This window comes from Schistocerca serialis, chromosome 9 (assembly GCF_023864345.2).
Source record: "Schistocerca serialis cubense isolate TAMUIC-IGC-003099 chromosome 9, iqSchSeri2.2, whole genome shotgun sequence".
NCBI lineage: Eukaryota > Metazoa > Arthropoda > Insecta > Orthoptera > Acrididae > Schistocerca > Schistocerca serialis.
In genome coordinates this window covers 38,777,919-38,789,813 of record NC_064646.1, presented here as the reverse complement: position 1 = coordinate 38,789,813, position 11,895 = coordinate 38,777,919, and positions in this window count along the sequence as shown.

Below are 11,895 nucleotides of genomic sequence, written 5' to 3'. Positions count from 1 at the left end.
ACTAATAATTGCAGCTGTTACAAGTCGTATGTCTTTAGCGTAGTTAGTACCTCCAAGTACGTGTGGCAAGAGCAAGCCATTAATGCTTGTTTTCCGCTGGGCAGCAGGTCAGGTGCTGACATGTGGACGCGTGGACACAAAACGATTAGTCTACACTGACATGCGTACTCCACGTGGTGGTGCAGTACGGTCGTGCAGAAAACATCAGGTCGTAAAGTTTCTGACATGTTGTTTAACGTCCCGTCGACAACGAGGTCATTAGAGACGGAGCGCAAGCTCGGGTTAGGGAAGGATGGGGAAGGAAATCAGCCGTGCCCTTTCAAAGGAACCATCCCGGCATTCGCCTGAAACGATTTAGGGAAATCACGGAAAACCTAAATCAGGATGGCTGGAGACGGGATTGAACCGTCGTCCTCCGAATGCGAGTCCAGTGTGCTAACCACTGCGCCACCTCGCTCGGTCCTCTGACATGTCAGTGGGAAGACTGTTCACTACAGATAAAAAAAACACCAGCTAACTGACGTGTGTACATATCAAGGTATCACATATAAAAATACCCGTTATACCCTGTATTTTTGAACCAAGAAGTCGCGTACGATTTCGCGTGTGTGCGCTGGGGCACCGCCGTGCAGCAAATATCATTTGAAACTTGCAAATAGTCACCTACATTCACTGTTTGACCTGTTGGTGTGAATTCTTTATGGACAACTCCTTTTTAATCAAAGAAAACATTGAGCAGTCTCTTGACACAGCTTTTTCGCTTGCTCAGTGTTTTCGGCCTCAGATTCTGGTCTTCCCTATTCGGAACTTTGGCGGTTTTAAGTTGACGTTGATGATGATGGTTTGTGGGGTGCTCAACATCGTGGTCATCAGCCCCCATACAAGTTCCAATCGTTGCACTTCCAATCTCTCCACTACCCGAAGGATGATGCGATGATAACAATACAAACACCCAGCCCCCGATCCGGCTGGGGTTAAGTTGCTCGTTCCGAAAACACCATGCGCCGTCACCTAAAGATGCAGGAAATGAAGTGTGGATCCCTAGCGGCTGACCTTTCCATGCATGTACCATGTAACACCCTGCTGTCTTTTGGATCATCAGTGAATGATTGGTGCATAAAGCGACAACATAACATCTACAGTTAAAAATCTTCTGAGTTGTTAGGCCGCGTCATATTTCCTTCTAAAACAGAACAGTGTTCTAGCAATAGTGGACACCGAAACACCCTGAAGAAGATCCCAGCAGAGAGGTCGAAACGTCGATTATTTTAGAAGGAAATATGACGCGGCCTAGCGACCAAGAAGATTTTAACTTAGTCACAAAGACCACGAAAGCCTGCAGGCTAACATAACATCTTTTTGTCTAAATTTGCAGCTTTTTTTATTCCACTTACTCGTATGGTGTCATTTCACACAGTTTTGGAGTGATACTGTTACGAGATTTTATCTTGGCAGTGGGATTCTCAATATATTTTTTGTATGAAAAAGTGCGGTCGAGAATGACTCCAAGGTATTTAGGGTACTTGTCCTCGGAAACATCGTTTCCGTTAAGTTTCACTCTGAGCTTGTTTGTTTGTCTTCACTTTTACTTGTACAGGGTTTAAGTCGCCACTTTCTAGAACAGGCGCTAATAACGGCTGGACTTTCTGTGAGAACTGTCTCCGCTTGTCCAAAATCTTTGGTTCTATAAGCAAGAGCGATATCGTCCGCGTAGCAGAATTTTGTTGACTACTGGCGAGATCTGAGCTACATATGTTGAATAAAAGGTGGGGGAGGGTGGGAGCTGTGGTAGACCATTACTTAATGTCCTCTCCTTGCTCACATTTCCTCCCAGGTAAACACGGAAATATCTATAGTTTATCATGGTGTTGATGAGAGTTACAGTTTTTCGGCATCGGATCGTTTTTTAGTAATTTGTACATCATCCCTTCTCTCCTGACTGTGTCATATGCCGCTGTTAGGCCTACGAACGGGCCAGATGTCTTCAAGTTTCCTTGGAAACCAGCCTCTATGGGAGTTGTTAGGGCCAGTACCTGGTTGCAACAACTTCTAGGTGGCCTGAAACCTGCTTGCTCATCTGGGATATGTTCCAGACGAAGCCTCTAATTCTGTTATAAATGAGCCTCTACAAGAGTTTACAAGTGTAGCTCAAACGGGAAACTGATCTGAAACTTTGAGGGTGGTCAGCTGCTTTACCTGATTTCAAAATCGCCACTATTTTTGAAACTTCCTGGCAGATTTAAACTGTGTGCCCGACCGAGACTCGAACTCGGGACCTTTGCCTTTCGCAGGCAAGTGCTCTACCATCTGAGCTACCGAAGCACGACTCACGCCCGATACTCACAGCTTTACTTCTGCCAGTATCTCGTCTCCTACCTTCCAAACTTTACAGAAGCTCTCCTGCGAACCATACAGAACTATAGTTGAATTCTTTTATCTTGGCGGCTCGCGCATGCCCGCCCAGACGCGGGAGATTGCTGCGTTGCCAGTTGCACACGACGCACACGCCAAGAGAAGCAGCGCCATAGTATAGTATAGTTCGCAAGCTTACGTTTAGGGGGGAGCGCGCAGTTTATGGAGTAAAGCCACCACGGCCGCATTAACCCTTTCGCTGCTACAGATACGTGCTCCCCGCATTCCGCGCTGTGCGCGATTTTGTCACTGCACTGCTCGCCTGTGCTGACACATGGTGTTTCCAACTGCTTTGACACACTTATCATTCGATTCCACAAAAACTATTTGCCCCAAAAATTAGATTTTTTCACACCTTCCCCTCACTTCCTTTCACTGATTGAAGTGCTTTAAAATAAAGCCAAACGCGCCCGGTGTAAATAAAACCTTTATTACAGTCGCGAAAGACGGAATATTTCTCAATATTACATACGACACTTATGTGGTACTTAAATTAAATGAGATATTGTTATACAGTAAATTTTATATGAAATTTAGGTACCTTGTCCACATTTCATTCTCAACATTGTGGCAACTAAAATCGATCATACAGAAAGTATACTCTATGGACTTTTACCTCTGCAAACTCTTCAAAATTTCGTGCAATGGTTTACAACATTTAATGCTGCACAATAACTGGGTTGAACATCGAAACAAAATTAAGTCATTTATGGGGGGAAGGTATCAGTCAAGAAGATGTGTAAAAATCTAATTTTTGGGCCAAATAGTTTTTGTGAAATCGAATGATAAGTGTGTCAAAGCAGTGGGAACACCATGTGTCTGCACAGGCGAGCAGTGTAGGGATGACAAAATCGCGCACAGTGCGGAATGCGGGGAGCACGTGACTGCAGCAGCGAAAGGGTTAATGAAGAGACAAAGCACTAGAAATTTCAAAAAATTGCATTCAAACGAATAAAATTCGTGAAGTAAGACACTTCGATATTGTTTTTAAATAAAGAAAACATTTAGCATCGCACAACGTTTGAACACTTTACCTTTTGTTTACTAACCCAACACCTTAACTGTTACGCTAGCCATCTCGTAGTACAATGTCTCTCCATAGGGACTATAACAGGTCATGCAAAATTCTGACAAACACTGTTGGTATGCCTATAAATTACTCGCACTTCGTCGAAGTACAGTAGGAAATAAACAATTACCGCTGTTCTTTATTGCGAAAAAGCGGTTCGTGAAATTGATACAAACACCTTTCCTTGCTATCGCTTGAATTAAGAGTCTTATTGCTTGTTTGGTTTAATTAATTAATAGAAAATGAAGCAATTGGTATAAATAATGGTTTTTACAAACTTTCGAAAACAAATTCTGCTATCAACACATTGCTTTTGTTCTATTTATTTATGACTGAACGTTTCTAAAACTGAAGACACTCGTCCGTGCTCTGCTCTGCAGTCGAGATCTGGCAACGTCGTTCTCTGTTCATTGGCTGACTGTATTTTTTGACGTCAGATGCGCAGAACGAACCTAAACTCGGCCGCCAACATAAATGACGCGCACTTTAGCACTCCTGAAAGAAAGGATAAGGGGAGATAGGGCTCAGCCACAGCCTGGGGGCCGTTTCCAGAATGAGATAATCACTCTGCAGCGGAGTGTGCGCTGATATGAAACTTCCTGCCAGATTAAAACTGTGTGCCCGACCGAGACTCGAACTCGGGACCTTTGCCTTTCGCGGGCAAGTGCTCTACCAACTGAGCTACCGAAGCACGACTCAGGCCCGGTACTCACAGCTTCTGTAAAGTTTGGAAGGTAGGTGACGAGATACTGGCAGAAGTAAAGCTGTGAGTGAGTACCGGGTGTGAGTCGTGCTTCGGTAGCTCAAATGGTAGAGCAGCTGCCCGCGAAAGCCAAAGGCCCCGAGTTCGAGTCTCGGTCGGGCACACAGTTTTAATCTGCCAGGAAGTTTCATATCAGCGCACAATCCGCTGCAGAGTGAAAATCTCATTCGCCACTATTTTTGTTCTCTATAGCTCGCTGGGCAGTGATCCGGTATCAAGGATGTTGGAGAAGACGCAGACCAGCCATTTTTTCCCACCATTACCCATGTTTGTCAGAAATTCCGGGTGTATGTTATCCAGACCAGGTGCTTTAAGATGTTGAGATTGTTTCGAGATCTCATCCAATACAGTCAGTGTAAATGGTGAAGAGAAACTGGCTTCGTTTGGGCACCGAGTTTTTAGCGAGGTGAGTTCTCGTTTTACTTTTTATTTGTACGGGATGATCAAGATGTTTCAACTAGGTGGCTAGCGGTTTTTGTTACCTGAAATACCAGGCTTCTGACCGGGTTTATTGGAGGCTCCGCCAAGCTTACGCAGAAGGCGCCATGTCTGAAACTTATATTTTCTAACATCTCGCACCATCGTACTCTTCTAGCAGCGTCAAGACTTTGGAGAAGGTCGTCTGCAATATCGCTGTCGCCAGTTTCACTACACTATTCGTAAAGTTGTTCGCAATGTTCATTCCAGCCCGGTATATATTCCTTTCTGTACCCACGAGGAATAAACTTCTTAGCAGCAGTAAGAACAGCCCTGACAAATCGAGGATAGTTTCTAGATTCTGATGTAATGAAACAGATATATTTATGTAGGTGGTCGGCAAGACTGCACCTATCAGCCCTGCGGAAATTCCATCTGGGTCGCACTTACAGATCACGCCACTGGGGCAAAGAGCCCTATATCGGGCATTATTGGCCTGTGTTAGCTGTGAGGTATGAATTCTCCGAATATAGGCACTGGGTGCCCTCTGTAGTCTCGAGATGCAAAGCAGAGATCCGGGTTGTAATCTCTTTGCCAAGCGGCCCATCTGAAAGTTCCCAAATCCTTGGCATAATAAACCAGGTGTAGATTTTCATTTTCAGCCCAGTCATTGAGAGCAATACTACATTAATCATCATGTGAATAGTTCCAGCGACTACGGTGACTTAAAATCTCCAGCAAAATCGATGATTGGTTGGTTGGTTGATTGGTTTGGGGAGGGGATCAAACAGCGAGGTCATCGGACCCATCGGAGTAGGGAAGGATGGGGAAGGAAGTCGACCGTGCTCCTTCAAAGGAACAATCCCGTCATTTGCCTGATGCGATTTACGGAAATGGCGGAAAACCTAAATTAGCGTGGACATACGAGTGTTTCAACCGCCGTCCTCCAGAATGCAAGTCCAGTGTCCTAGCCGCGCGGGGTAGCCGTGCGGTGCAAGGCGCCTTGCCACGGTTCGCGTGCTCCTCCCGTACGAAGTTCGAGTCCTCCCTTGGGCATAGGTGTGTGTGCTGTCCTTAGCGTAAGTTAAAGTTAGATTAAGTAGTGTGTAAGCCTAGGGACCGATGACCTCAGCAGTTTGGTCCCATAGGAACTTACCACAAGTTTCCAATTTTTTTCCAGTGTCCTAACCACTGCGGCACCCCGCTCGGTATAAATCGATGGGTGGGCAGTAATCGGCAGAACATCCAGTGGCCATGGCATATTTGGTGGCTTGTAAATATTATTTATAATAGTCTCCTCCATTTGTATCGAGACATAATGGATCTCGTTTTCTGTATTTGTTGAAATGAGTTGAGCATGCTCGATATTGCTCCTTACATAGGTGGCAACACCGTACACACTGTGGTATGTAGCACTCGTAAGATCGTAGTCAAAGGTCCTACTTTTGCGAAAGTCTTCCGTAGTTGGAGCGTGTTTCCTGGATTAGAACTATGTCAATACTACTATCTACAAGCTGTATGTATAGGTTCTCTCTTTTAGCTTGGCTAATGCCTTCTATGTTTAAATGTCGTACTGGGGCTGAATTGATCCTGAGAATGCCCATTTTTAAGGCATTTTGATTTGTCTGCATGTTTGTAGCCAGCAAATCCAATATGTGGTCTGACTGCCGTTATTCGGGGTGCACGTTAGAATTCTACTGCGGACGCGAGCTAGTTTTCCAGTTTCCAGATATAATGCGATGCACAGTTGTTTTAGGAATTCCAGTGGGTTCCTCAGTTAACTTCGTAGATATACAACGATCATTTCTAAGGATCTCAGCTACTTCTTCGACTTGTTCGACTGGAACTGTCGACGTTGCTCCTGGACGTGTATGAGCTCCAGTAGTCTCCCTACTATCACGAAACCTTGCGTACCACTTGAAAACCATTTTTACGACTCATTGCTTCACTACGCAAGCAATTCGTATCATTTCAAAAGTGGCTGTGGTGCTTTTACCCAATTTAAAAGAAAACTTACTGATGTTGCTCCACTGCTCTTTTCACGACCGAAATTCAAAACACACTGTTAAACCTTCTGTTATTACGAACAGTCCACCATTAAAGCGCAGTTAAATTTAGAACGGAAGGTAGTTGAAATAGCACGCTAGGTTATTTATGTATTTGTTCACAGATGTCATTAGCAGTTACGCGTGTGTAAGGTCAATCCCTCTGTTGCACGATGGAGTGCGTATGCTGTTAACACCCCATAACCCGACCCCACCTGTCTACTCTTCCTGTGGGTACTGCCTACGCCAGGGTCGGTTTCTGCGGGAAGGAGGCTTTCTGGAATCTGACGTTGGTGGATCTAATCCTCCTAAATGTATGGTCGTCTGGGCATAGGAGACCACTTCAAGGCCGAGTGGTGATTTCTTCCAGACGGCCGATGTTTACAACGCCCACTGCAGAGTATCTGCTAGGAAACAAAAGAGCAGCAAATGGACAGTCAGAATGGCTACGTTTCTGCTCCTGATTCTGACTGGCTGGAAGGGCTCAGTGTTAAATATTTTCGTGGAGTATTCTGGAGCTCACGAGATCGAGATGTCGGCAATTAGCGCTCGAGACGCTGTGGTTCCAGTTCGTGGACCTTTTGGGGTGGAGTTTTTGTCATAACGTGGTTCTCATTTCGGAAACGTGGAGTTAATGATGATTCGTGATCACCGAAGTTAGTTTTCCGGAATTAATAAGAGAGCGAGAAGCCTTTAAAGACTACTGGAGCAGAATTTTGTCGAATGATCTTTCGCAAAACCCAAGGAAATTCTGGTCGTATGTAAAGACTGATAGTGGCACCAAAGTTGGTGTCCAGTCCTTCGCCGGATGAGACAACTGAAACAGTAGCAAAGCGGAAGCGCAAATAGGTAACTCCGTTCTCAAACGTTCCTTTACAAAGGAAAACCCATGAGAATTACCCCAATTTGATCCTCTAGAAGGTGAATAAAATAAGTGTTAGTGTCTCCGGTGTTGAGAAACGGCTGAAATCGTTGAAACTGAACAAAGGTCTAGGGCTCGATGGAATCCTCATTAGATTCAGTACTGAATTCGCGGGTGAATTAGCCCCTCTTCTAATTGTAGTGGAAGAAGAAACCCTGTCCAGTAGTTAGAAGAAAAAACAGATCACACCCGTTTACAGGACAGTCATCCACAAAACTATCGTCCAGTATCCTTGACATCGATTTGTTGCAGAATCTTAGCACATAACGTATCTTAAACATTATGAGAAACCAGTAGAAAGATGCTCCTGCCGGGACAGAAAATAGACGAATCTGTTCCTATTTAAAAGACTTGGGCAGAAAAGTGGGTAACCAACTACCCAACGCTCGTTCCATCTTCGTCACTAAAAATTTCGGCATGCGGACATATTCGCGCTCTTCAGACAGATCATTCTAAATTCTTTTACACAGTCTCTCTTTGTAGTTAAGCCTTTATAATCATCATCTCCCTCTTACCGCTGATATCTGTACACTCGTCTCTCTGCCACTGTCTGCTTCTTCTGCCACTGATTTACAGCATATCCCACTACCTCTGTCTCCTCTTGAAATCTGATTTCGCAGGACAGAGTGGGTCAGGTTATGGTTGTGGAAAGGGCCCAAAATCAGTTACTGTCAGTTGCACAAAACACACAAACTTAATTTTCCTAAAAACAATCACACATTCCCTTAAAAGGCTTCAAAATAATACGGCTGAAAGTCCGAACACAAGTTATTACAATTGCTTTAAGGAATACACGCGGTTGAAGGCCACACTTACAAAAGAAAATCTTAAGTAAATACTCGGCCGAAGGCCACACTCTGGACACAGAAGAACGGAGGTTTAAGGCCTGAATAACAAGAATTTCCAATAGAGAATAAAATTTAAAAAGGTTTTAAACGAGTGGATTTTCAAATTTTGATTTAAGACGGCTGAAGATGTTATCTTAAAAATTTTTGAAATAAAAGCTGGGCTAAAGGCCACATACTAAACGTAGAATAAGGCACGGCTTAAGGCCGGGATAACAAGGATTTGCAATAGAGCAAAATTCCCCTTTTTCTTTAAAAAAAAAAGTTTAGTTCAAACAAGAATATTGAAAGTTTTAACTTAAGATGGCTGAAGGCCTTATTTTAAAATTAAAACAAACTAAATTAACAGGCGGCTGATGGCCTCACGCCGGCCGCGTTGGTCTCACGGTTCTAGACGCGCAGTCCGGAACCATGCGACTGCTACGGTCGCAGGTTCGAATCCTGCCTCGGGCATGGATGTGTGTGATGTCCTTAGGTTAGTTAGGTTTAAGTAGTTCTAAGTTCTAGGGGACTGATGACCACAGCAGTTGAGTCCCATAGTGCTCAGAGCCATTTGAACCATTTTTGATGGCCTCACACCGTACTTGAGACAAAAATCACAATGTACGAGGTGCATTCAAGTTCTAAGGCCTCCGATTTTTTTTCTCCGGAGTGGAAAGAGATAGAAACATGCGCATTGTTTTAAAATGAGGCCGCGTTCATTGTCAATACGTCCCAGAGATGGCAGCTCCGTACGGCAGATGGAACTTTACCGCCAGCGGCGAGAATGAGAACTGTTTTAAATACTTAAAATGGCGACGTTTTCCTTACTTGAACAGCGTGCAATCATTCGTTTTCTGAATTTGTGTGATGTGAAACCAACTGAAATTCATCGATAGTTGAAGGAGACATGTGGTGATGGAGTTATGGATGTGTCGAAAGTGCGTTCGTGGCTGCGACAGTTTAATGAAGGCAGAACATCGTGTGACAACAAACCGAAACAACCTCGGGCTCGCACAAGCTGGTCTGACGACATGATCAAGAAAGTGGAGAGAATTGTTTTGGGGGATCGCCGAATGACTGTTGAACAGATCGCCTCCAGAGTTGGCATTTCTGTGGGCTCTGTGCACACAATCCTGCATGACGACCTGAAAATGCGGAAAGTGTCATCCAGGTGGGTGCCACGAATGCTGACGGACGACCACATGGCTGCCCGTGTGGCACGTTGCCAAGCAATGTTGACACACAACGACAGCACGAATGGAACTTTCTTTTCGTCGGTTGTGGCAATGGATGAGACGTGGATGCCATTTTTCAATCCAGAAACAAAGCGCCAGTCAGCTCAATGGAAGCACACAGATTCACCGACACCAAAAAAATTTCAGGTAACCGCCAGTGCTGAAAAAATTATGGTGTCCATGTTCTGGGACAGCGAGGGCGTAATCCTTACCCATTGCGTTCCAAATGGCACTACGGTAACAGGTGCATCCTACGAAAATGTTTTGAAGAACAAATTCCGTCCTGCAGTGCAACAAAAACGTTCGGGAAGGACTGCGCGTGTGCTGTTTCACCAAGACAACGCACCCGCACATCGAGCTAACGTTACGCAACAGTTTCTTCGTGATAACAACTTTGAAGTGATTCCTCATGCTCCATACTCACCTGACCTGGCTCCTAGTGGCTTTTTCCAACAATGAAAGACACTCTCCGTGGCCGCACATTCACCAGCCGTGCTGCTATTACCTCAGCGATTTTCCAGTGGTCAAAACAGACTCCTAAAGAAGCCTTCGCCGCTACCATGGAATCATGGCGTCAGCGTCAGCGTCTGCAGGGCGATTACGTCGAGAAGTAACGCCAGTTTCATCGATTTCGGATGAGTAGTTAATTAGAAAAAAAAAAATCGGAGGCCTTAGAACTTGAATGCACCTCGTAGAAACAACAGGGGCCTGGGGCGGTAACTCTAACGTAAGGTTAGGTGAGATAGACAGCCAAGAATAAGATTAAGTAATCAGATGGCAACCCGACCCAGGGACAGCTGAACGACCGACCAACAACGTAGTTAATTCCGCTGCGCCGACCAACGGCACGACAACGGAAAATATCAGCTGAGGACGAAGATACCGGCAGCACTACGTCTTCAAAACTGCCGTCTAAAAACAGCTAAGGCACAATGACCACTCAAAAATATGAACAACACCAAAGGCTGTCAAACCACACGCGGTACGGACAGCATCGACAGGGTGAAGAGAAACACACCGCGGAACACTACGCTAATGCCCTCGCCGCAGATTCCTCGCTGCTCTGTCCCAACCGACCGACTGCCTACTCCAGTACGCACACAGCATCAACATAACTGTTCAGTCGAAATTACACGATCTAGACAGTTCCACCAAAAAACTTCCACAAGAACTCGAACAATCGTAAAAGCAATCTCTGTGGAACAATCAGGACGAATGACAAGTCGACACGGAGAAGCCGAAGCGGTCGGCGACCAAATATACGTCGTCCTATGAAACAACCGACCGAATGACCAACAAACGGTCGTTCCTGCTCCAGCCTCCTTCCGTCGGCCAGTGCATGTGTCGAAAGCTGCGCCTACACGTCTGTCCAGCACTGCTATCCAAGAACACGTGGACCTGCGGACACCTCGCCTTTTTTTTTCCTTTATTGTATTTCGATTCCACCCAAAAGGGGCGGGCTCGCAGTAGCTTATTACGCTGCTCTGCAGCCTACAGACTTTTTTTAAAACACAAGGAGAAGTTAAGAAACAATAAAAGCAGGTGATAAAACGGGGACTTATATTGTAAAACGGCGGAAATTTGTGGGAAGTTAAAACATAAAGCAGGGGGTTGACAAAGCTAATAAAATACACAGGATGCAGACAGGTAACATAGTAGACAGACAATTAAAACACATGGCGACAGTCTGGTTTCTGTTCGCAAGAGATATAAAATCACACCCAGCGAAAGTATGATGGCCGTTCGCAGCACTTCGGAAAAGACACACAACACTAAACACTCACTGTAAACACTGCACTAAAATGTCGGCACAAAGAGGACACACCATAGCCTAGGGCAGATGGGGGGAGGGGGGGGGGGAAACAAGGAGGGAGGAGAGGAAAAACGAAAGGGGGGGGACCAAGGAGGGAGAGGACTCATAAGGGGGGGAGGGGCAGGGCAGACGCGAGAGGGAATGAGAAGAGGCAGAGGAGGCAAATGCAAAAGGACTCGCAGGAGAGAACGGGGGCAGACAGAGGGTAGGTGGCGAAAAAAGAGGATGGAAGGGGGGCAGAGGGAGCCCAAGAAAAGGATGGAGGAAAGGAGGGGGGTGAGGATCAGAGTTGATTTTTTTTTTTCGGTCATCAGTCTACTGACTGGTTTGATGCGGCCCACCACGAATTCCTTTCCTGTGCTAACCTCTTCATCTCAGAGTAGCACTTGCAA